The sequence below is a fragment of the Callospermophilus lateralis genome, chromosome 6 (assembly GCF_048772815.1).
Source record: "Callospermophilus lateralis isolate mCalLat2 chromosome 6, mCalLat2.hap1, whole genome shotgun sequence".
NCBI classification, from domain to species: Eukaryota; Metazoa; Chordata; class Mammalia; order Rodentia; family Sciuridae; genus Callospermophilus; species Callospermophilus lateralis.
The window spans coordinates 14097346-14121122 of NC_135310.1; the positions used below are offsets into that span (position 1 = coordinate 14097346).

The window sequence follows — 23777 nt, forward strand, 5'->3', positions numbered from 1 at the left end:
TCTACAGAGATAGAGAAAAGTCATAAATTTGATTAGAATACAAAGACATTGAGCAGCCAAAGGATATTGAACAAAAAAAAAACAAAGCTGGAAGTATCATAGTAGTTGATTTCAAAATATATGACAAAATTATAGTAATATAAAAATAGCAGGCTACCTTCATAAAATTTATATACATAGACAAATATAATACAAGAGAGAACCCAGAAACAGATCCACACATTTAGTGTTAATTGGTCTTCAATAAAGACAGCAAGAGCACACAAGGGGAAAGTAGTGTACACAGAAGAAGGAAATTGATCCCTTATGTCACATCATATACAAAAATCAACACAAGATGGATCGTAGACATGAAAATAAAAACTTAGACTGTAAATATACTAGAAAAAAATAGGAGATAAAACATTTCAATTTGGTATGGGTAATGATACTGTGAGTATATGACCCTAAGGCCACAGGCAACAACAGAACTAGACAATTGGGATTTATCAAACTAGTTACAAAGATCATACTACCTAAAAAACCTCTGTACAGCAAAGGAAACTGGCAGCAAAGTAAGGAAGAGGCAACCTACAGAATGGGAGAGGATATTTGCGAACCATGTATCTACTAATGTATTCATACCCAAAATATATAAGGAATTCAACTCAATAGAAAGAAAATAACCTGATTAAAACCAGGCAAAGAACCTAAACAGACATTTCTCAAGTGAAAAAAAAAAAAAAAAAGGCTCAACATCACTAGTCATTAGGCAAATGGAAATTAAAACTATAATGAAATGTCACTACTCACAGTTTAGAATAGCAATTATTAAAATAGAGGGAAAAAGAGTTGGCTAGAATGTGGAGAAAAAGGATCTCTTGTTTACTCCCTGTAGACGTAAATCAGTATAGCCATGATGAGAAGTTTGGAAATTCCACAAAAAAAAAAAAAAAAAAAAAGACAAGACAAGACCCCCGTATGATCCAGCTATCACTATACTGGACATGCATCCTAAGGAAATGAAATCATCAGGCTGACGACTGCACCCCATGTACATTGCAGCATTTTTCACCATGGTCAAGATACAGTAAGTGACGTGACATGGACTCAAGACAAACACTGCCTTCATCCTTCATTCATGGACTATAAAAAGACTAAAGCTCACACGAACAGTAAACAGAATTATGGTTACCAACAACCAGGGTGGTGGCAGTGGTAGAATCAGGATATATTAGTCAAAAGATTCAAAGTTTTAGTCAAACAAGATGAATAAATTCTAGTGATCTATTTTATAGCATTGTTACCACAGTTAATGATATATTGTGTACTTGGAAATTGCTAAGACAGTAGGTTCCAAATGCTCCTATCACAAAAAAAAAATGCTAAATACATAAGGTTATGGCCAATGTCAATTATCTTGACTTAATAATTTCATGGTATAAGTGTGTACACATATAAATAGGTACAATTTTTGTCAATTTTACCTTAATAAAGCTGGTAGGGGGAGAAAGAAAGGAAGAGACAATGTCTTATTAAATTTCTTAAATTTAATGAAAGATAAAAAATTTTAAATTTAAGAGGCTCCATGACACCCAAGGAAGAGGAAATTTTAAAAATTCATGCTCAGGTACATACATCATAATTAAACTTACAAAAACCAGCTGTAGAAATATGATACATTTCAGATAAGAAAACTGCTTTTCAGATACTGTTAGAATCACAAATGGTGGGGGCATTGGGATTAGAACAGTAGTTTTAAAGTGATAATAGAAAATAAACTATCAGCCCAACATGCTAAATCCTATAAAAAATATCCTTTCAGGAATGAAGGCCAATAAAACCATTCATAGTTGCAAGACCTAAGAAAGTATGCCACCCACAGACATTTTCTAAAAGAAAATTTTACCACATGTATTTTCAACTTCTGTTTTCAAGGATATTTGTGCAGAGGATATATATATATGCAGAGGATATTTGTGTTCTTTTGGCAAACTTTCTATTTTCATTTGATAATACCTTCTTTTACTTCTGGCAATGTGTATCTTTTAATGTCTCTTTACCTTTAACCTACCCAAGTAATTATATTTTAAGTTATTGTATTGGAGGCAACATATAATTGATTTTGATAGAAATGAAGAAGTGATATTCAAAATCACAATTGTAATTTTCCCTCTCTATAATTGATATAACAAAAAGATAAAAAAATAGAAGTTAATTGCAAACATCATAAAACATGTTGACCCAACTGAATGTCATGAATAATTTTGTGTCTATTTGGCTGGGTTATGGTGTCCAGATGTTGATGAAGCACCAGACCAGATGTTTTTACATTGAGACTAATATTTAAATCAGTAGACATGGGGCACAGTAGATTACTTCCATATTGTGGGTGGACCTCATCTAAATGCATCAGCCCCCTGGAAGAGGCAGGAATTATGGCTTCAGGATGCTAAAGGATTTCAGCCAGAAAATCAGCTCTTGCTGGAATTTCTAGTCTTCACCATAATTGGGGGGTTTATTAGCCCCACTAGGACGTTAGTCTATTTTAGACCTATTGGTTCATTCTCTCTGGAGAACTATGGCTGATGCACTGAGACCTAGCAAACATTCAGCTCAGAGTAGCAGAATGTGTCTTCTTTTCACCGTCCAGGGAACATTCATCAGGATAGAGCATGTTCCACAATTTGGGGGAAAAGAAAAACAAAAAACCTTAACAATTTAAAATAAGTGATACCATGGAAGATGTTCAGATACCAGGGGAGGTAACCATGGAGGCGTCAGCTTCTGAGGTAGAGTTATGGAGCAATTTACACTCTCTCCTGAAAGAAGTAAAAAGAAAAATGCTTGAAAACAGTTGAAACTTCTGGTTCTGAGACCCTGAACATTAAATAATGAAGGAATGTGATCTCTTCAACACAGAGAACAAGTGAGGTGATCTCTGAGGGCCCTGGTTTACTGCATTGGGAATTTCCAGACCGTAGTGCAGGGAAGGGTACCCAGCAGAGCCTGATGGACTCTCTGAGAGGCTGTGGAGAGGCCAAGGAGAGCACATCAGTAAGTGTCACAGGGAGGTAGAAAGTTGTTTTCCCACGCCCCTTCCCAGAACTACCGAAGGTCTCTTGAGCATACACCACCACGTTGTTGAGCACATGGTACAAGGATGCTACCTGGGTCAGGGCAAGGAAAGAACCAAAAGGATTGGAGGCAACAATATACCAAATAGGTCCTGTCCCCAAGGGGCAGAGGGAAAAACCTCACAATTGACAAGATACTTAGTAGACTAAAAAGGTCCTTCTCTTTGTAGCACCAGTGGAGCAAGCTTAAAAAAAAAAAAAAAAAAAAAAATGAATGAATGAAAAAAGAAAAAAAAAAGGATTGTCTCTCACATGCATTGTCATTGGAAAAAGAATGGGTTTCCTTTACCAAATAGCAAGGTGTTCTCCTCTTCTGCCTCCTCCTCCTCCTCCTCTTCTTTTTCTTTCTTTCTTTTCTTTCTTTTTTTTAAATTTTTTACCTTTTCATGGGGCTGGGAATGGAACCCCAGGAGGGCCTCGGGCATTTCAGGCAAGCACTCTACACAGAGCCACATCCCCAGCCTGAAAAGTGTGTCTTAAATATCTGACTCGAGGAAGTCATTTTACATCCTCTCAATTGTCATAATTAGAAGCTGTATGCCATGCCCAAGGTAGAATTAGTTCAGTATTCCCATCCCCAGAAGGCTTTGAATTCCTGCCTCTTTTTTATACCAGTTGATTTCTGATGGACAGTGTCCTTTCACAGGGTCCAATGTTAGGTTCTGTTTTGCATCATCTAGAAAATTGCTAGAATCCATGCCTTTTTGAACTAATACTTGGATGTAGCTTCTCTGGTTGGAACAGATACCAAAACATTTATTTTCATCCAAAATATGTTCCAATTTTCTTAATTGATCCACATTAGAACTCATTCTCATAAATATCCTGAAATATAGTCCAACATTAATTAGCACATCACAGCCATTCTCTAGTGTATCCAGTTTTTTCTTTTCTATTCTAATGATGTATTTCATTCCCATTGAAAGCTGAGATCTGGCTAGTGACTTCAATAGGATGGAATTATTACTCTACAAAAGAGCACTTTCCAGGTGATCAATTAAGGGTTTAACAGACCTGGAAGGAAGAAGATAAAAAGGAATCCCAGTCCAGGTTACAGGATGCTCATAGGGAATTACATAAGTCTTTGGGAGCTTAGGGTTCTGCAAGTTATTTCAGTCTCTCTGACAGTAGCATTCCAATCACTGGGGAACCTCTCTTTCCTGTCTCATGCCACCAGTTCACTTAAATCTCAAAGTCATATTACATTTATAAAATAGACTTCAACTTTTAGACATGTAAACATATACAAATTAAATGATTTCAGGAACAAATTCAAAATAATGGAGAAGAGTAATGCATGGGTGAAGGTATAGTTATCAATTACCCAGGAGATGCTAATTATCAAGGTATACATTAACACATATACCATACATTTCTTTATATTTTCATATTTTCATGTATAATTATTTTACCTGAAAAATAAGACCGAACTAAAAGTCAGAAAATTAATAGTGCATATAGATTAGAAGCTTATCTGAGGTTGTGAGAAAAAATGGGAAGGGCGTCACAGTGGGAGAACATCAAATACTTATGGAAACCACTTCTCAGAGAGGAAGAGGGTGAAGACCCAGAAACAAGTGAAAATAACCAAATACAGAAGGTTTTTTATAACAGGACATGCCTGCCTATCTAAATCAAAGGGAATCAAAAACCAAAATAATAAGATTGAGTCCATGTGTAGGTGCACATGGAGATATGGAAGGTAAGAAAAGGAAGAAGTTGTCCTTTGCACCTGTTTTGTTCAGTGAAATATAAGGCAAGACCACCATCAGATGTTACAGTACTGGAGAGGAGTTTGAGAAAGTGGAAAAGGCACAGGATAGTCACTGGAGAGAGCCAAGGGAGAAAGGGTACTGGAAGAACACTGCAGGAATTCCAGGCATCTTGTGTCTGCAGAGGAGAGAGCTTCTGCCTGCGTTCACGGCTCAGTGAGCACTGGTGTCGCCTGGCCCCAGTCGTAGTTTCCTGCTACCTGCTTCTCCTAAGGCAGAGCCCTGATTCTGTGACTTTTTCAAGTCTGCCCTACCCAAACAATGGTTCCACTGGGTGCTCCCCTAATTTTGTGAAGGGGAGCCACTCTGTAAGCATTGCTCATGGTTCAACTGTTTTAGTAAGCCATATGCAGTACTTTTTCCAGGAAAATGGTAATTTATTAAAATAATTCCCAGCAATTTTAGGAAACCCTTGCCTCACCATCCTCACACTTTCATCATGCACTTGCTTTTTTCAAATCTGAGGTATAAATATTTGAACATCATTTCATAATAGCTTGATGAATTCCATCAAAAATTTTTGTGTGATATGCCAACAGAATTAAACACTTCAGTTTTCTTTCTCACATGGATAAATAATTGATAAGGCCTTTCAAAAGGGGAAATTAAATAACTAAAGAAAAATAATGAAATATTTTCATGGACACACTGCATTATCTGGGGGACACAAATGGAATGAAAGAAATGTTTTTGGATGGGGAGTATACGATACTAAGTTCTATTTTCTAACTCAGTTACACCCAGTACAGAAGAATAATAAAATCAGTATCTGTAAGAAACTACTTCACCATGAGACGTACCGTATATAAGCTCAATTTAAATATTTCTGCTGAGAAGTCAGTTTACCGTGAGTCTGATTTAATTGCATTGTTTTTCTTCAAACATCGATTGAAAAGTTTGCAAATTCAGAGATTAAACAGATGAACCATGCATGTTTCTACCTCATTTGTATTTTGCCACAGTTTGACTTCTAATTATAATTTTTGTATTTTTATTTAATATGCATAAAACATTTTAGTTAAATTGAAATGCATATTATAAAACTAAAGGCTAAATAATGAAGTTCGTATAGGGAGTTGAACCACAGTAATAATTTGGACTAGATTTAATAGAAATTTATTCATTGTTATGGGCATATGCATCAGTCAAAATTATTGTTTCAGATTACAAATTTATACATCATGTTGAGTTGCATTTTTAATCCCTAGTTATTTTAAACAATGAGGAAATTTCAAAAATATTCTAAATTCTACTAAATCCACAACAAATCTTGCTGAATTTCATGGGCACCCAAGTAACATCTGTCACTAAACTAATTCATTCCTAGCAGAAGATTATCATTTTTATTCCTTTCTCCAAAGAATACATAGTTCAAAACTGTAAAAGCAATCAGTGTATTGCACCATAAGAAAAATCTCAATTAAAAAAAAATATATATATATATATATATACATACACACACACTCATTTTTTTAGTCATCTTTTTCATTGCTGTGACTGAAATGACAAGAACAATTTTAGGGAGAAAAGTTTATTTCAGGGCTCTTGGTTACAGAGGTCTCTGTCCATAGACACCTGGCTCCATATCTTGGACTTGAGGTGAGGCTGAACATTGTGGCAAAAGAGTATGGATGAGGAAAACAGCTCACATGATGATCAGGACACTGAGATCTACTCACCAGATACAAATATACACCAAAGGCATTCCTCCAGGGACCCACCTCTTCCAGCCACACCCTACCCACCTTCAGTTACCAGTTAATCTCATCCGGTAACTAATTCACTGATTGGGTTAAGACTTTCATAACCCAATCATTTCTCCTTTAAACCTTCTTGCATTGTCTCTCACACGAGCTTTTGGGAAACACTTCACATCCAAACCACAACACCTATTAAGAGATTCAGAAAAAGCACTAGACAAAATCTAATAGTCATGGAAAATATAACTTCTAGCAAACTAGAACCTACAGTAATCAAGATACAGGTATTAACATAAAGCTGGAAAACTGATGAATGGAACAGAACTCAAAAACATACATTCACATACCAGTGGAAGATTTCCAACAAATGAACAAAGATAGTTTCATAGATAAAGGCCACCTTTCAACAAATAAAAGTGGGACAAGTAAACACACAGTTGTTAAAAATTCAAATCCAAAAAAATATAAAACAGAACAACTTTAATACATATCTCATGCTATACATGAATATTAGCTCAAAATAAAGTGTAGACTTAAATGAACAACTAAAAATACAAAACTTTGAAAATTGGGAGTCTTTAATCTTTATATTAAGAATGTAACATAAAGATAAAAATATGGCTTGGATCTGATATCAAAATTATGAACCATGAAATTTTTAAAAATTAATAACTGGATTTCATCAAAATTAAAAATACTTTTTCTTTGAAAATACTGTTAAGGGACAGGAATTAGACAAGTATTTGCAAAGCACATATCTGTAAAAACCTTATTACCAGAATATATAAACAATCCTTAAAACTCACTAGCAAGAGCACAAAACAAAGCAAAACATATATACAATTAAAGTGGGGAAAATATTTGAATAGACACTTAACCAAAGAAAATATATGCTTGGAAAAGAAGGATATTTAAAAAAAAAAGACCAGCATCATTAGTCATTAGGGCAATGCATGTTAAAATGACAACAAAATGTCAAAACATATTTATCAAAATACCTAAAATTTAAAAGACTGACCATATTAGGTATGGAGCACCTGGGACTCATACCTAATATGATGGAAATGTGAAACAGTTTTTTTGAAAATAGCTTGATAGCTCCTAATGATAATTAGCACACACCACATGACCCAGTAGTTTTGCTCTTAGAAGCTTAATCAAGTTCAATGAATATTTTTATTCTCACAGAAACCTGCATATGATTATTTAAACCATTTTATTTATGATCCCCTAAAACTGGAAATAACACAAATATTTGTGAGCAAGTGAATCGATAAATTAATTGTAGCACATTCACACAATGAGTTACTCCTCAGAAATAAAAGCAATTGAACTGGTTGTGCACACGTGTATGAGCCTCAAAATAATCACACTGCATGAAAAAAACGGACTCCCCCCCAAGATGCATACTATTTGTTTCCATATAAATGAAAATTTCTAGAAAATTTAAGCTACTATTTAGTGATACAGAGCACATCAGTGGATCTGGGAAAGATCAAGAGGAAGCAATTAGAAAAATGTGAGAGGAAACTTTTTGGGTGCCAATGTCAATTATCTTGATAGTGTGGATGATTTCACAAGCATTCATACAAAATTCCTCAAATTATACAGATTGAACTTACACAGTTTGCTATATGTTACTTACACCTCAATAAATGTGAAGAAAATTTATGTAAAGGGAAAGAGGTAAAGGAAAGTATTATTATACATTCTTTTATTCTTAATAAAGTATATGCAATCTGTATGCATTAACTAAATTTTAAATAAGCTTTCCTTGAAATTTAATCTAGTAAGAAATATGTGTCTGTATGTGTATTTAAACCTGTCATCCTCAGTGAAACTTATTACCATAACATAATAAAGGAAGCCCCTCACTACAAAACACCCCAGTACTAGATTACTTCTGCCTATTAAAACATTAAAGGAATTTTTTTAAAAAAATAGATATGTTAATAATGACCACTTAACCTATTCCACAGAAATATATGCTGTAGTCCACCTATAAGTTTATCGTTGGATTATATGTTCACCTTTTTCTGAAGAAAGCATGTTAACAACTCTAAACAAATGTAATTGCTAAAATTTAGTACTTGATGTCCTCTGTCCATTCTCCTAGACAAAGATGTTGACAGGAAGGGATCTCAGGGAAACTGTCAAGACTTTCAGTTGCTTAAACAAACAAAAAAGTACCTATATCAGCAAAAGTTTTAGCTGAAAATAATCAATAAGTTATTCCACAATCTCCATTGTTCTCTCAAAATAAAAAAGCAATCTGTCTCTGATGTGTCTCTTACCAAAAAGATTTAATTCCTTGCACATTCTTCATATCATTAATTTTTGCTTTCAGTTGTTCTTTCTTATCTCATTTTTAGGCATGTGAATCATTTTTTAACTTTTTGTTTCCTTGGCAGCAGGAAGATCAATTTAGTTGTAATTGTTTTTAGCTTAGTGATTCAAACAAACTTTTTCATTTCATGTTCTATCTCCTTCTTTAATGTGAGTATGCTTTTTGTTTTCTCTGGATTCATTGAAACAAGTAGTTTATTAATTTTTTTTTAAAAGACCGATATGATACTTTTTTTGGCATTGACAATTCCACATTTGTTCTTAGAAACAAAATTTAACACAAGTATTTGTACCTTAGACTTTTATCAAGTGATCTCATCCTTTGACCATTAAATAACCATTAAAGAAAAAAGTCCTAGGAATGCTGAGACAACTGGGACCCTGCCAGAGTCAAGAATCCTTGCACTATCATCATGGGAATCAACTTAGTCTAGCCTTCTGGAGAATGAAAGACCACGTGGAGAGAATTATTGACCCCAACTGTTACAGTTGAGATCAGCTAAGCCAGCCATCTAGAAGCCACCTGATCATCCAACTACAGATGTGTGGTTTAGTCTAGTCAAGACAGAGAATCATGCAGCTGAGCAATAAACCCATAGGCAATAGTTTATGCTTGCTGTTTAGTTTACTGAAATTCAGTTGTCTTGTTGCACAGCATTGCTAATTAATACACCTAAAGGTTGTAGTGATATAGGGGGTTTCCCAAAGTCTTCACAAGCAAAACTATCCCTTTTACCATTAATTTAATTACACACATCATTTATGCACTTTCAGAATTTGACATTCATCTCTGACTCTTCTTAAGCTTATAACTTGTTTTCCATTGTATCACCATGACTATTATTATAAATGCATGTATTAAATGTAATCATTTTTAATACATGCAAAAGTATACCTTAATTATTAATTCTTAAGTAAACAACTGGGCATATGTTATTTTAATTTTAATTTAATTTTACAAAACAATAATATAATCCAAATAAGTAGATTTAGCCAATATCATTGTCTAACTTAGAATTGCCTTCCAGTTCAAAGTGGTTGTAGCACTTTTGGATTATTATATAGCCTACATAATCCCAGAAAGTTTGTTTTCATTAGCTACTAGCTCCATTAGAACAAACAGAATAACTACTTAATTAATTAAATATATTTAAATATTTCATTTAATAATTAAATAGTATTAATTTACTATGTACTCATTTAGTTTCTACAAAAGAGGAAATAACAATGAAATTTTCTCCTTGGCCATTGACTTTTCTCTGCCTATACATTGTGCCTTGACAAATACAGTCACATATTTATCCAGATGTTTGTTTGTTGTGGTTTAGACATGGGGTGTTCCCCCAAAGCTCATGTGTGAGACACTGAAGGAATATTCAGAGTAATTAGAGTGTGAGAGTTAAAACCTAATCAGTGGATTAATTTCACTGATACAGATTAACTAGGTATCAACCATAGGCAGGTGCGGGGGTGGCTAGAGGAGGAAGTTCACCAATGGTGTCACTCAGGGTTTTTACTTTGTCCTTAGTGAACAGAGCTCACTCTGCTTCCTGGTACCATGTCCTGAGTTTCTTTCCACATGTCTTTCCCACAAGATGTGCTGCCTCCCGTCAAGTCCAGAGCTACAGAGTTGGCCAAACGTGGACTGAGATCTCTGAAACGATGAGCCAAAATAAAATTTTCCTCCTTTAAGCTGTTTTTGTCAGAGCTTTTAGTTATAGTGACACAAAAGTTGGCCAAAACACTGTTTTTCACCAAAATAAAGAAATAATGGGTGACATAATCATGTCCATATTTATGGTGGCAGCAATAATGGCTTTAGCTGGGTTAGCTTACTGGCACAGCGAGAAATGAGCCAAAGAAAACCTTCCAAAATACAGGAACAATACCTTCATTTTTTACATTAAGTATCACATATGTCCTGGTTTAAAAAGGACAGCAATCAAAACCGCCAGAAACCTAGGTGCAGAAAGATGGCACTGGGAGTTGTGATAAGGCTGGTATTGACAAGGTCTTCTCCAAAATTTAAGAATAAGGTCACATATAAAGTGAAACTAGAAATTAATTGGAGCTTGTATTTCCATTTCCCAAGGTAAAGGGGATAGTATACCAGGGCAAAATGTCAGTAACTGCTGGTGTATTATTAGTCTTGGACCTACCATTAAGTGTGGAATTAAAGACAACCATGACTTTTCACATGGATGTAAGTGAAGCCCTTTTGTGCATTTTCATAAAGTAGCTCATGACAGGAGCTTCACAAGTTGCCATATCTCTGATGGAGATTCGCTTGGAATGTCATAGCCATTAAAGCTCTTTTTTCATAACCTCCTTAAATCTGTGTCATCACCGAGGCCACTTAAAGCACAGCCCATAAAGTCACTGTCTAATTCTACAAACTGTGAGATATATAAGTGCTGCTGAGGCTCCACAGTCCCATACCTTGCTGTGACCTACACTAGCTTGCCCTTTAATGCCAATAATAGATCATAGAACAGCATATTTAAAGAGGCATGAGAAGCTGACTTTGATGTATGTGCATTTTTCTTGAAGAGCCATAGATTAAAGCCATATGCAACCACAGCAGTTTTTAGTGCTCTGTACCTCTTTAATTTGAACTGGAAATGAAAGTCACATATTCTCCACTTTCTGTCTACCAAAACTGAAAAATCATTGGGAATTTTTTATTTAGTTTATTTTTTGTTGTTGTTGTTTTATTTAGGTCAATTAGAGCATAATTCAGAGCTTGTCAATTTCTTTTCTTTTTTTTTTAAGAGAGAGAGAGAGGTAGAGAGAGAGAGAGAGAGAGAATTTTAATATTTATTTTTTAGTTATCGGTGGGCACAACATCTTTGTTTGTATGTGGTGCTGAGGATCGAACCCGGGCCACACTCAGGCCAGGGGAGCGTGCTACCGCTTGAGCCACATCCCCAGCCCAGAGCTTGTCAATTTCTAAGACAAGAAATAGGAAAGCTGACTGCAGCAACCATCAAGACCTTCTACTTTACCCCAGACCTTATAAGACTCTATCTTCACTTCTAAAGCCTGAAAAAAACAGAAATCCTTGAAAGGACTTTCAAATTAGGGCTCACACTTACTGGCTCATAATCTTAATTACCTCTTTTAAGGTTCAGCTCAGTATATAGTTACACTGGGGTTAGAAATATGTGAATGAGTGAAATGAGTGTGGGTTGCATTTTGTGACTACCCTGTGTTTTCTCTTCTGATCCTTTCATGTCTAAAGAAATAAAACTGTTCAGAACAAATAAACCTATGAGTTCTTAGATACAAAGTTCAATGAATCCCCAAAAGAAAATTTAAAGTCATAGACAGAAAACCATCTAGATACATGGATTCCTTCTTTTTGCCTGGAACAACAGCTGCATTCTCTATAAGAGGCAGCCTTAGACTTTTATTCTTAGGAAAACATTTCTTTTGCTCCTAGAATCATAGCAGCCTCTTCCTCTCTTCTGAGGGATGACGTTTCCCACCAGTTTCTTTTTTTATCCCAAAGAATTTTTTGTTCTTTACTATAGTCTATATTCCTTGGGGTACAAGCTCTTTCTTGTGTTCTCTGCTTTCATAAACTTTACCAGAGGGCACACTTGTTATGTCTGAGTGCAGCAAACAAGATACACAGATGAACCCTGAGGAATCCAACTGATGGCAAAGGTCCTGGAGAGTCCACAGGTGAACACAAGAGCCTTGTCCTTCTTCCAAACATTCTGGAGGGAAAAATTATACTTCACACAATTCTTTCAGGGAGAAGAAAAGAAAAAAAAAACTCTCTTCAATTACAAGACTAGTGTAACATTTATATCACAACCAGAAAATGATGTTAGAAATGGTAATTAATATCCACTGCCATTCCAAAAAGAAATGCAAAATTATTAAACAATGTGCAATATTATAATAAACAAAGTCCAACAGAGATTTCAAGTTAATGAATCACTATCAACTTAGTTTATCCTGGGGATACCAAATTGATTCACCTTCTGTAAAATGTCAATGTAATTCATCACATTAGCATACTATGTATATACAAATAATCTCACTAAACATAAAAAAAAGATTTGATAGAAATCAAAATTTGTTTATAATAACAATTCTTAAACTAAGAATAGAAGAGATTTTACATCACTGTCTAATCAATGGACCTTGTTATCTCTGAAGGGTAATGTCTCTTCTCCTTCCCCTTCTTGGGCAATCCACCACTCTTCTTGGTCCCTGGCCCTTTACATTAAGCTTATAAATTCTAATTAAAATCATGCTAGAATTCTCAAGATAAATGAAGACTCCACTTTTAGTTTTATATGTTAATGTGAAACAAATATATCATGTTTTTGTTAATATGACACTTTTCAATAATTTTAAAAAGGCAAAGTAGTTTAACAGATGCAAATAGGACAAATATAGACAACAGATCATAATATCCAATACATGCCAGGATAGCTGTTCATATAAAAGTTACAAATATAATGCACTAAGTTCTTGGTGTTAAATGTTTAATAATTCAATTGCTAGATTAGGTTACATTTGAACTGTAATTGGAGGTCAAAATGTTTATTGTCATGTTAAATACTCTACAAACCTAGTCATTTATAGCAAGAGAGTCATTTAGAAGTGTATCCAGAATAATATTGATAAACTCAATATGTCTTAGAAGTTTTATTTAACAAATTATAAATTCTTCTGAAACATCATTTTGCAATGGTGATAGGTCAAAAATAATAAACGACCATGTCTTTGTACAATGGAGGCCCAATATATTTGTGCTATTATATTAGTATCTCAGTATTTGAAATTAACTATATTCAAATATACAAGATTACAAATTATAAATGGGTTAGTAATTTTTTTCAATATTTTACATTTTTAAAATACATTATTTAAAAGAAAATAATTGAAAAAATATCATAACCTATTGAGATTTTCCTCAAGGTTCAGAAGTATTTTAGCTATTTTTTTATCACCTAGACACTAAAAGAGACCCAGGTGCAAAACACAAAATATATTTTCAAAGGGAAAATGTCACCCTTTGAAACAAAATCCAAATGTGTTTATATGCACATTCTCCTTGGATTTCACAGTGTCATGTCAACAACATCACAGAGGAATAAGCCTATTCTCCGTGGGAAGAGTCACCAGGAAAATCAACTAAACTCCTTAGCAGAAATAGAATTTATGTAGACAAGCACATTTGGGGAGAAAAGTCTGTTGACTATTTTCATTTCATTTTAAACCATCCCTATGTAGATCAAAGTGAAATCCATATAAAAATTAAATTCATTTGAATGCAACAAAATTTATTTTATTCTACACCATAATAAATAAAGAAGAAAGACTTCAATGCTTATGTAGTCCAATATCATGACATCACTAAAAACTGCATTAATATTTTAAAACTTCTTCTGAAATTCATAGCTAGCTCTTGTCTTTTTCTCTGTGTTTCTTTCTTTGGTATTTAAATATGGAAATCAGAAATAGGATAAATTGAAATTTATAAAAATTTTATATGTTTACATATCATTGTATTTTTCCACCAGGTAAAGAGTTCACTAACATAGATGAATGCTGGAAAATATTCAGCATGATCCAGCGAATCTCACTATCGGATATACTGGAAGAAAATAAAATCAGTATGACACAGACATGGACGCTATCCTGTTCAATGCAGCATCATTCACAATAGACAAGATACAGAATCAACCATCACCAAATGAATGGCAAAAGAAAATGTGGTCTGTCTACACACAATTAAGTACTATTAAGCCAAAAGAAGAACTAAATCCTGCCCCTTGTGACAACATGGGAGAACCTGAAAGCATTTCATTAAGTGAAAAAAGTCAGGCACAGACAGACAAATGCCTCATGTTTTCACTGACATACGGAATCTACCAAAGATTCACGCACAGAAACAGGAGAAAGGAGGTCACTGTGGCTAGGTGATGGCAATAGGTGTGTGGGGTGAGGGGGTGGGGGATTCAAGACATGTTGGTCAAAATACACTAAATTCCAGTTAGGATGAGTGAGAGAGGAACAGAGAGAGAGGAGTGAAGAGAAGGAAGGAAGGAAGAAGTGTTTCCTAGTCTCAGGTGTTGATTGCCTCAGGACACAGGACCAAAAAGTGAAAGAACAACAGAAAGACAGAGAAACTGTATAAACCATTAACAAACTGATTAGCACTAGAACAGCCCGAGTGTTCCTTAAGTCACATCTTCCACACTGAGAACCTGGGTCACAGCCTACTTGATGTTCTCTAAAATGCACTAGAAACCTCTAACTAAATGCCATTCATCAGAAGCTACTGTACCCAGAATGCTGTAATTTAAGATCTAGCCTATTGTTTTAACAAGAGTGTTCTCCTCCTGATGCCGATTCATCCGTTTCTCTCCTTCACTGCTACCACCCACCAACTCTCCTCAGAAGTTCTGCCTCTTATCTGCTTACTTTCCTGACCCTTCTCTCCTATCCCATTTTCCCCACTGAATAATCTTATGCTATTCAGATCAGGTCATGTCATCATCCTGCTCAAAACACTTCAATAGCTTCACAATATATATTATCAAGTGAATCCTCTCTATAATTCTTTTATCAAAAAACACTTGATTTTTCATAGTTCTATTCATGATATACATATATTTATTAAAAAATATCATTTGACTCTCCTGATTGAACAGGAGCTTCATGAAATTCAATCTCTCTCTCTCTCTCTCTCTCTCTCTCTCTCTCTCTCTCTCTCTCTGTGTTTTATTCACCATTTAATACCATACAGTGGACAATAAGTACTTTCTGAGTAAATATTGAAAGAAAGATTGAGTGTTTTAATTACACACACACAGAGTCAAAAATTTCAGTGGAAATTTTGTTATGATTTTATTTTTATTGTCCATGTCATTTTTTTACCTCTTTTCTGGACCTTCTTAAACTCTAGCCACACATCAAGTACCTGTGATCTATACAAATGCAATGTGCTTTCTGTACAAAAAAATATTTGAGTGGCAATAAAAACCACTGCCAATATAAAAGCTCAACCTCTAACTTGGATGTGCAATAAACATATTTAGTAGAAAAACTGAAAAGTCCATAAATTCTGAGGCTTCCTTTGAGGGGAAACTGTGAAGTTTTAGAGTAAGTGGTTTATAAAGTCAAGACCTGAGGAAACTTTCAGGTACATTCATAGAGTGAACCTTTTTTTCTAAATTGAATCTCGTGTTCCACAATCCACAGAGAGCTGAGAGAAAAGGAGTAAGGGAAATAAACTTGAAGAAATAAAACCTAGAAAAGAGATATTTGGCTTGTGTGTGCTAGCAGAAGAGCAATCACTTCCACTACTGATCTTGCTGATTTTTATCACCAAGACTTTTATAGTTTTTACGTAAATATGATTTTAGGAAGTCGTTTCAAGATGTGTAACAAAGTGTGAATTATTATTGCATTCTATTGAGCATGATCTGAATCCCCATGCTTATGTGCATCAACTTAGACAGTCATGCCATTTGTAAAACATGGGTGAAAGCATCAATCTCAATGGGATACTTATGAACTTAAATAAAATAAAATATGCAAAATCCCTTGCATAGTTTCTGGCACAGAAGTCATACTGAAAATTTTGTTTGTGGTGTTGTTTCTGTTTTTGACACAGATGTATGAGGACGATGGACTTCCAAACCATGGAGACTGTTCCCTCTCTTGCACACTCCAACCAAAGACAACAAGAAAAGCTGCAGCATTAACTTAATACACATTTTGTCACTCACCCACATTCTCAGGTAATTTAAGGACACAGAAAGTTAGGTATGTAAAAGAAAAATATCTATAACTAGAAATAATTAAGGTATAGGTGGAGAAATAATAAACAATGAAGAATTAATATTAAAAGTCATGGGCCATAAATTCTAAAATTTTAAGTGCCATTAATAAAACATATGAAAGAAAACAAAGAGAGCAGGAACATCCACTTACACAACTTTATTGAGCACTTTCTGTCCACTGTGGACTGTGCTGGGAACTGCAAATGCATACACTGGTGTAAACCTGCCTTCACAAAGCTTGCAACTGAGATATGGGAAGAAATCATCAAAACATTTGTCATTTGATTCTCCTATCTTACTATGTCTAGTTCTTAATCATTAACATGATTGTCTAAGAAACCTTGTTTTACTTGGCTGTAGCTCAGTGACAGAGCCCTTGCCTGGCATGTGTGAGGCACTGGGTTCAATCCTCCGCACCACATAAAAATAAACAATATAAAAGCATTGTGTCCATCTACAACTACAAAAAAAATTAAAAAGGAAAGCTTAGTGTTTGTCTCTGAATAGCTTCAGTATAAATATCTACGTTATAAGTTAGTCATAGTGGGTTTTAAGTAATTCTTCGGATCCTTTTGAAAAATTACTATGTTGTTATTGGGTAAGAAATACTACATAATGTGAAGTTTGGATTTAATATCTGCAGATATGATTGATGTTTTACATCAAAAATATTTTTATGTTTATAAAGAGTAATTTTTATATTCACATAGAACATATTTTATTTAATAAGTTAGAATTCTTTTGGCACACTATTAAATACAGAAACTCCTTTCAAAACAAAAAAAGAACTGCCTTTTATTAGCCATTTAATATTCTTGGTTTCTGCTGTTCTGTCTCTACTGTATCCTGGGTACGGTACAGTGTCCAGGGGTGCCCTGTAGATCTAAGGTGCATTCCTTCTGAGAGTGGGGACTGATTCCTGACCCCAGATACCAGTTATTAGGCTGATATACTTGCAACTACATTGAAAGTATGAAGAATGAAATCATGTCAAAACCCTATGTCAGTAGAGCTTCAAAGTTAATATTTAGAACTGACCCCCTTCCCAGCCACACAGAAGAGTGTGCAGTGTGTAAATCTGCCTTTACCTTGAATTGATCGCTACAGTATTGCTAATTGATTGCTACAGTATATTTGTATCTGTGGGACCTTCTTTTTTCCCAGGTTTGAACTATACATAAACTTTACAATCTATAAAGTTTTTTTATAAAATGGTCAACTTTGAAAATTGGCTAAATGAAACAATATTTATTTTAAAAATAATAAAATGATTAAAATCAAATGTATGGTATTATAAATCACAATGATCAGTTGAGATGAATGTTGTTGAATAAATTCAAAGAAAACAAATAGAACCATGACCTCATGGAATAAAGAGAACTGAACTGGTGTTGCACAGCATTGAAAACCAGGATCTGTGTGTTTCATTTTTAACAATGGCAAAGAGGTAGAGAACAGGGGGCTAAGAAGCATAAAATACGGTCTTAAACATTCACAAGATCATGACAGACTGACTAGGCTGTAATATTAGGAATATCGGGAAGAGACACATATGCCTTACTTCAACTCTTGTGGAAACATAGAGTGGGTAAATGAGCATGACAGACATTACAAGAAAAGAATTACTAAGAAAAGGGCAGAATGATACAAGGATGGGGGGGAGAGAGAGAGAGAGAGAAAGGAGAGAGGCCACAGGCTAAGGGAGGTTGGCAGGGTATGGTGTCGCAGACTTGGTCTCCATGCTCCAGCCTGCCATGTTTTCCTCTGTCATTACACAATTTTCTCCAGCTGCCATTCCTAGAAACTAGACAATATAATAATACGAGGAGTCTATCCTGAGAAGCTTCTGTCCTACTTATATGCCCAAGGTCATGGTATTTCCTAGAAAGGCTTTCTGGACAAACGACTAGTTCTGGAACAAGGGAAAAGAAAGTTGGAACCACATGAATCAGAAATAAGAACAGCATATGTCATACTGTCTTGGTCAAAATACTGGTTTGGATTTTGGGTTAATAAAGCATATAGCACAGATTTGTTTATCTGTTTATCATTGGCATCCCTCAAAATGACATGTAAAAGTTGTTCTCTTAAATTATGAACTCCACAAAAACAGATTATAAGAGATAAACAAAACTTAGAAACTCCGTGTGAAGTAGATGAATATAAGAGTGGTATACTGATTAGCAGAACAGAAAGGCTGAAATTTACATATAGTGGATGCTATCATGTGCCATTCAAATCATCCTTCTAGACCCAACAGCTGGGAGTATAGAGGACAGGTAGCCCTCAACTACCACACGGATTTCACCCATATCTCAGGTGAGAAAATTGTGAAGTCCAAGAGTATACCACCTTCCCAGAGAGAAACACCCAATGACTGACAGATAAGAGACAGCAATCCACACTCAGTTCTGAAAGGTGCTCTAGCTACACCTGGGTCTTCAGTGGAGCTGTACTGTAACCAAACTTCATTGGTTCTTTACTCCTCCTTCCTTCTCTCCCACAAGAAATATCAGAAGTATTCCCTAATGTACTCCCTGCATAAATTCACTTGTGGAAGTTGAGGAAGTAGATGATGATACATATGGAATTTTCGTTTTGATTATTTGTCTTCCAGAGGCAATAAGCACTCCAACACTAGGAGTAGATAAAACACACATGAACCTTGCCATAAGGTACTAACACATGAGTTAAAACCCTCATGAGTGGTGAGTTTGAGTGGTGTTCCAGTTCAAGGTATTACATCATCAGCTGCAATGTCTGGCAAGTGACAAACAGCGGGTGATTAGAAAGCAGTGAAACTGTATACTTGTTGACAAACACAAGTGATGCTTTGGGGTGAAAAATATTACTGAGACTGAGAGTGATAAGTAGGCAATTAAAAACCAAGGGTGCCAATCAAAGGGCCTTCTTATAGTACTTCTTCACCTGATAAGCAGAGAAAGCTTAGGGGCAGGTGCAGCACTTCACATAAGACAAGAAAAGCTCCAACAAAGGATAGGTTCCCAAACCAAGACAAGTCTGCATGCCAAGACTGGGAAAGAATGGGACCTTGGCACATGAGACAGGAAAATGTGGATTGATGTGCACAAACCTTGAATTCCAAGATTCAATTCAAGATTCTTGATTCCAAGATTCTGTGAGAGCAGCGGAAGTGGGCAGCAACTTTCTTTTAAAGTTTAGTGCTCCACCCTTGCTTGAAGACGATGCAAAGCATCAGCCCCTGGAAGAAAACGTGCAGCTCCACCCCCTGGTTTGCTCCCACCTGTTCTTGTGATCACAGCTTAGTAAACGGCGTAGTGTCACATTATAACCAGTCAAAGGTTTGCTGCACCTGGTAAGGGAAAAATGAAACTTCAGGAATTAGCCAACATCTGTGTTTAGGAGCCAGAGGCTACACACTGGCCTGGATTCTGTGTGTGCTAGACTAAGAAACATAAGTTTAAGTAAAGGAGAGTTTATCTGTAAGGGGTACTTGCTCATAGGGTTTAATACTCTTTTTTAAGGACCGTGGGGAATGGTGAATTAAATGCAGGATGGTTTCAAGAAGCATGCAAGAGAGCCCGGATAGAGTAAGAGGGAAATGCCACAATTGTACTGATAGAGAGGAGCAAAATGTGATCAAATCGTTGTACATCCTGATTGTGGGTGGTGGTCACACAACTCAATCTACATGTGCAAGATTATAGAATTATATATGAAATAATTAATTTTATAGTGTATCATTTAAAACCACCACATCTAATATATAGTCTGTTGACAGATGAGCAAACTCAGAAATCGAAAACATATGGCAAGATGCTCCATGATGGTAGTCATGAGAGAAATGCAGATCCGAAACATGAAAAAGCAAAAATTCATTTCCATCAAATTGACACTAATTAAATCAGTGGCAAAATCAAGTATTGCTTTTTCCTCATCCTTCTAATGATAAAACATTGAAATGTCCCAGAGTTTAGTCATTGGATTTGTTCTAGTCTCTGTCTAAATCATTCTCTAAGTAATCATAACCAGTCCCTTTGTGACATTTCAAGTTTTGACTTTTTTCATTATGGAATTTTTTATATGTAATTAATTTTCATTTTCAAATTAGTGTGTGTGTGTGTGTGTGTGTGTGTGTGTGTCTACTTGATTACTGAGATCTTTGTGTCTCCCCCTCTTAAATTCTACTTGGAGGTGGGTGTCTTGCTCCTCTGATCTTTGTTACAGACATTAAATTCCATATATACTGTAATGACTCACATATTTCTATTCTTATTTCCCTAAACCCCAGGTTCTTGAATTCAACTATAAGATTGACATTCCATTTAACTCTCACATCACCAAATTTAACATTCAAAATTGACTCTTCATCTCCCTCCCACCAACTGGCACCAGTGTCTGCCATTTCCACCCACCAGTGCTCTGGACCTGTTCCAGAAATGGCCGGACTCTACTTAAGACACCTGGGCGTTGTCCATAGTGTGAGGCTGCATGATCACATCTGCATATCCATCCTTCTCCCTCTCTTAACCTGGCCATCATCTGTCAGCAAGAGCAGTTGCTATGGGTCTCTTACCTCCTTCAATACAGGGTCTTCAATTCCAGCAACATCTGCTCACTTTTCTATGCTCAGTGATTACCCGTGACAACTCCTCTATCCTCCTATATTTATTTTTCTCAAAATTTAGAGACTTAGAAAGTACCTCTGTCTCAAAATCCAGTAATTCTGGGCTCATATTATAGTGCATATTGCCATAATAATACTCTCATGGCATATACTTGAACACTAAAGTGCATTTTATTTTCAGCCATTTTGATACAGTTAACTAAAATGGTTAAAATGTATCAATGATCTAACACATATAGCTATATGAAATCTAAAAATTATATAGGACCAGACACATTAAGAAAAATACTACTTTTAAAGGGTTATAATCCTGATTTTGAAGATCAATTATTATAATTACCTTTTTATTTAATTTTTTTGTATCAGGGATTGAACCCAGGGGCAGTTAACCACTAAGTAACATACCCAGCCCCTTTGTTAAAAATAATTTATTTTGAGATAGGGTCTCATTATGTCACTCAGGGCCTTGCTAAGGTGCTAACGCTAGCGTTGAATTTACAGTCCTCCTGCCTCAGCTATCCTAAATCGCTGGGATTACAGGCATATGCCACCAAACGCAGCCTTGATTCTTAATGAAGCAGCAGTGCCTTGATTTTGAAACACCCCCTCCTCATGTTAATCATGAGTGACTTCACACTGTATCCATACATACAGTGGACTTTTTTAAATGGAAAGTCCCTTACTGGTCCTGCCTCCATGAGTGGTCAAGACCAGGAGAAAGGGGAGGAAACCAGCTGACCCAGGGAAGGATCAACTCTACAATATTCCATTTATACACAGAACCAAACAGACCAGCACAGAGTAATAAATAAAATAAATTAAATGCAGCTAGAAGTTGACAGCATGGGATGGGGGTGGAGCATGTGGGGAGCAGGAGTATCCTTTAAAAAAAGACAGCACCCCAGGCTCAAAATGGGTTCCTGGGAAGGATTCGGTCTGCTTCAACCCAAGAGGAATCATGCATCAAAAGCAGTTTGGGAAGGCCAGAACCATGAGGGATGGAAGAAGAGGAAGGTCTGGTGGAGGGGAACTGTTTAGCAACCGGGCTGAAGGAATTACCCCTTCCCATTGAGACTTCCCAAATCCTCTGGTCTGGCAGGAAGGGGAGGTTTGGGACAGCCAGATGCTCCAGGCAGGAGGCTCACAAAGGCTTGTCCTCCATGGAAATGACAGCTCTAGCTACCCCCAGCTTCTCTGCCAGGGTGCAGCATCCTTGACCTCCTCTTGACGTCTGCTTGGAATTCATGCTTCTTCTTGATGGAATCCTTGGAAGTAGCATAGATCATTTTGCTGGTAAAGGGTGAGGACTCAGGAGCCCAGAAGATAAAACACCAGGTGTTCCTTGTGCTCTCCTTGGTCTCCTAGATAGTATCATAGAGACCATCTTTGCCTGGCAGCATCTTGACAACAACGGTGGCATAGGTAGGGGTCATCGAGGCTGGCCCACACCACCTACCAGCATCTCCTGGCCCTCCTCCAGGGTGGCAGTGTTCTTGTCCTCACTCAGGCAGAAGAACACAGTCTTCTTGCTCTTCCTCACTCCCTCGGGTGTCAATGACGTGCACACCTTCATGTCACTGAACACTTTGATGACACCATCAGAGCCACCTCAGAGGTCATGTGTTTGGAAGTGGAAGGGAGAAAGCAAGGGGAGCCACAGAAGATAATAGCCACCACAGCTGTTGCCAGGATCCTACTGGCAAGCGATTTTTTTTTAAGGAAATGAAATTTAGCAACATTATTAGACTCTGATGCCACATCCCTGCATGAGGTTTTTTTTTTTTTTTTTTTTTTGTAATGTTATCATTTTACTTGCAGGGCTGAGGCTAGAGAACACCTAATGAATGACAGATTTACCCAAAATAAATCCACTGTGTGATTGGTTCCTCTGGTGTTGTGTTGTGAGAAAATGAAATAAATTAAAAATTATTTCAACTAATGTTTTGGACCCACAACATTATCTGCAGCTGAGCAGGGATGGTTTTACTTTGGATAACAGGTGGCATTGTGCTTTGACAACCTTGTAGTCATCTGAAGAGAGTTTTTTTTTTTTCTTTCAAAGTGTATTTGCTGTTAGAGTCTCCCGTATAGTATAAACACCTTCATCTTCTCCTTGTTCATTCACTCTTTCACATTCTCAAGTTTATACACCTCAAAACTCTAGAAAAATTTTATTTTTTCACATTCTTTTTCTCTTTATTTTCCACTTATGCTCATTGAGAATTTTTCTTGTCTCATCTGGAAGCTATTACAAAAGCAAGGATGATTGGCTAACAAAATTAAAAAATACATCAATAGTTCCAAGAAAGATATAGCTTTATTTAATGTAAATAAATTATACAGCCACATAGAACAGCAGAAAAATATATCCCTAAAAATTAGATAGGTAAGCTGTCAACAACCTACAAAGCTCTCAGTTGTCA

The 23777-nt window shown here is 35.9% G+C and overlaps 1 pseudogene; it reads right to left on the reverse strand.

The window, feature by feature from the left end:
* Positions 1–22495: 22495 nt before the first annotated feature.
* LOC143401741 (cofilin-1 pseudogene) overlaps positions 22496–23777 on the reverse strand; it is a 28003-nt pseudogene continuing 26721 nt past the window's right edge.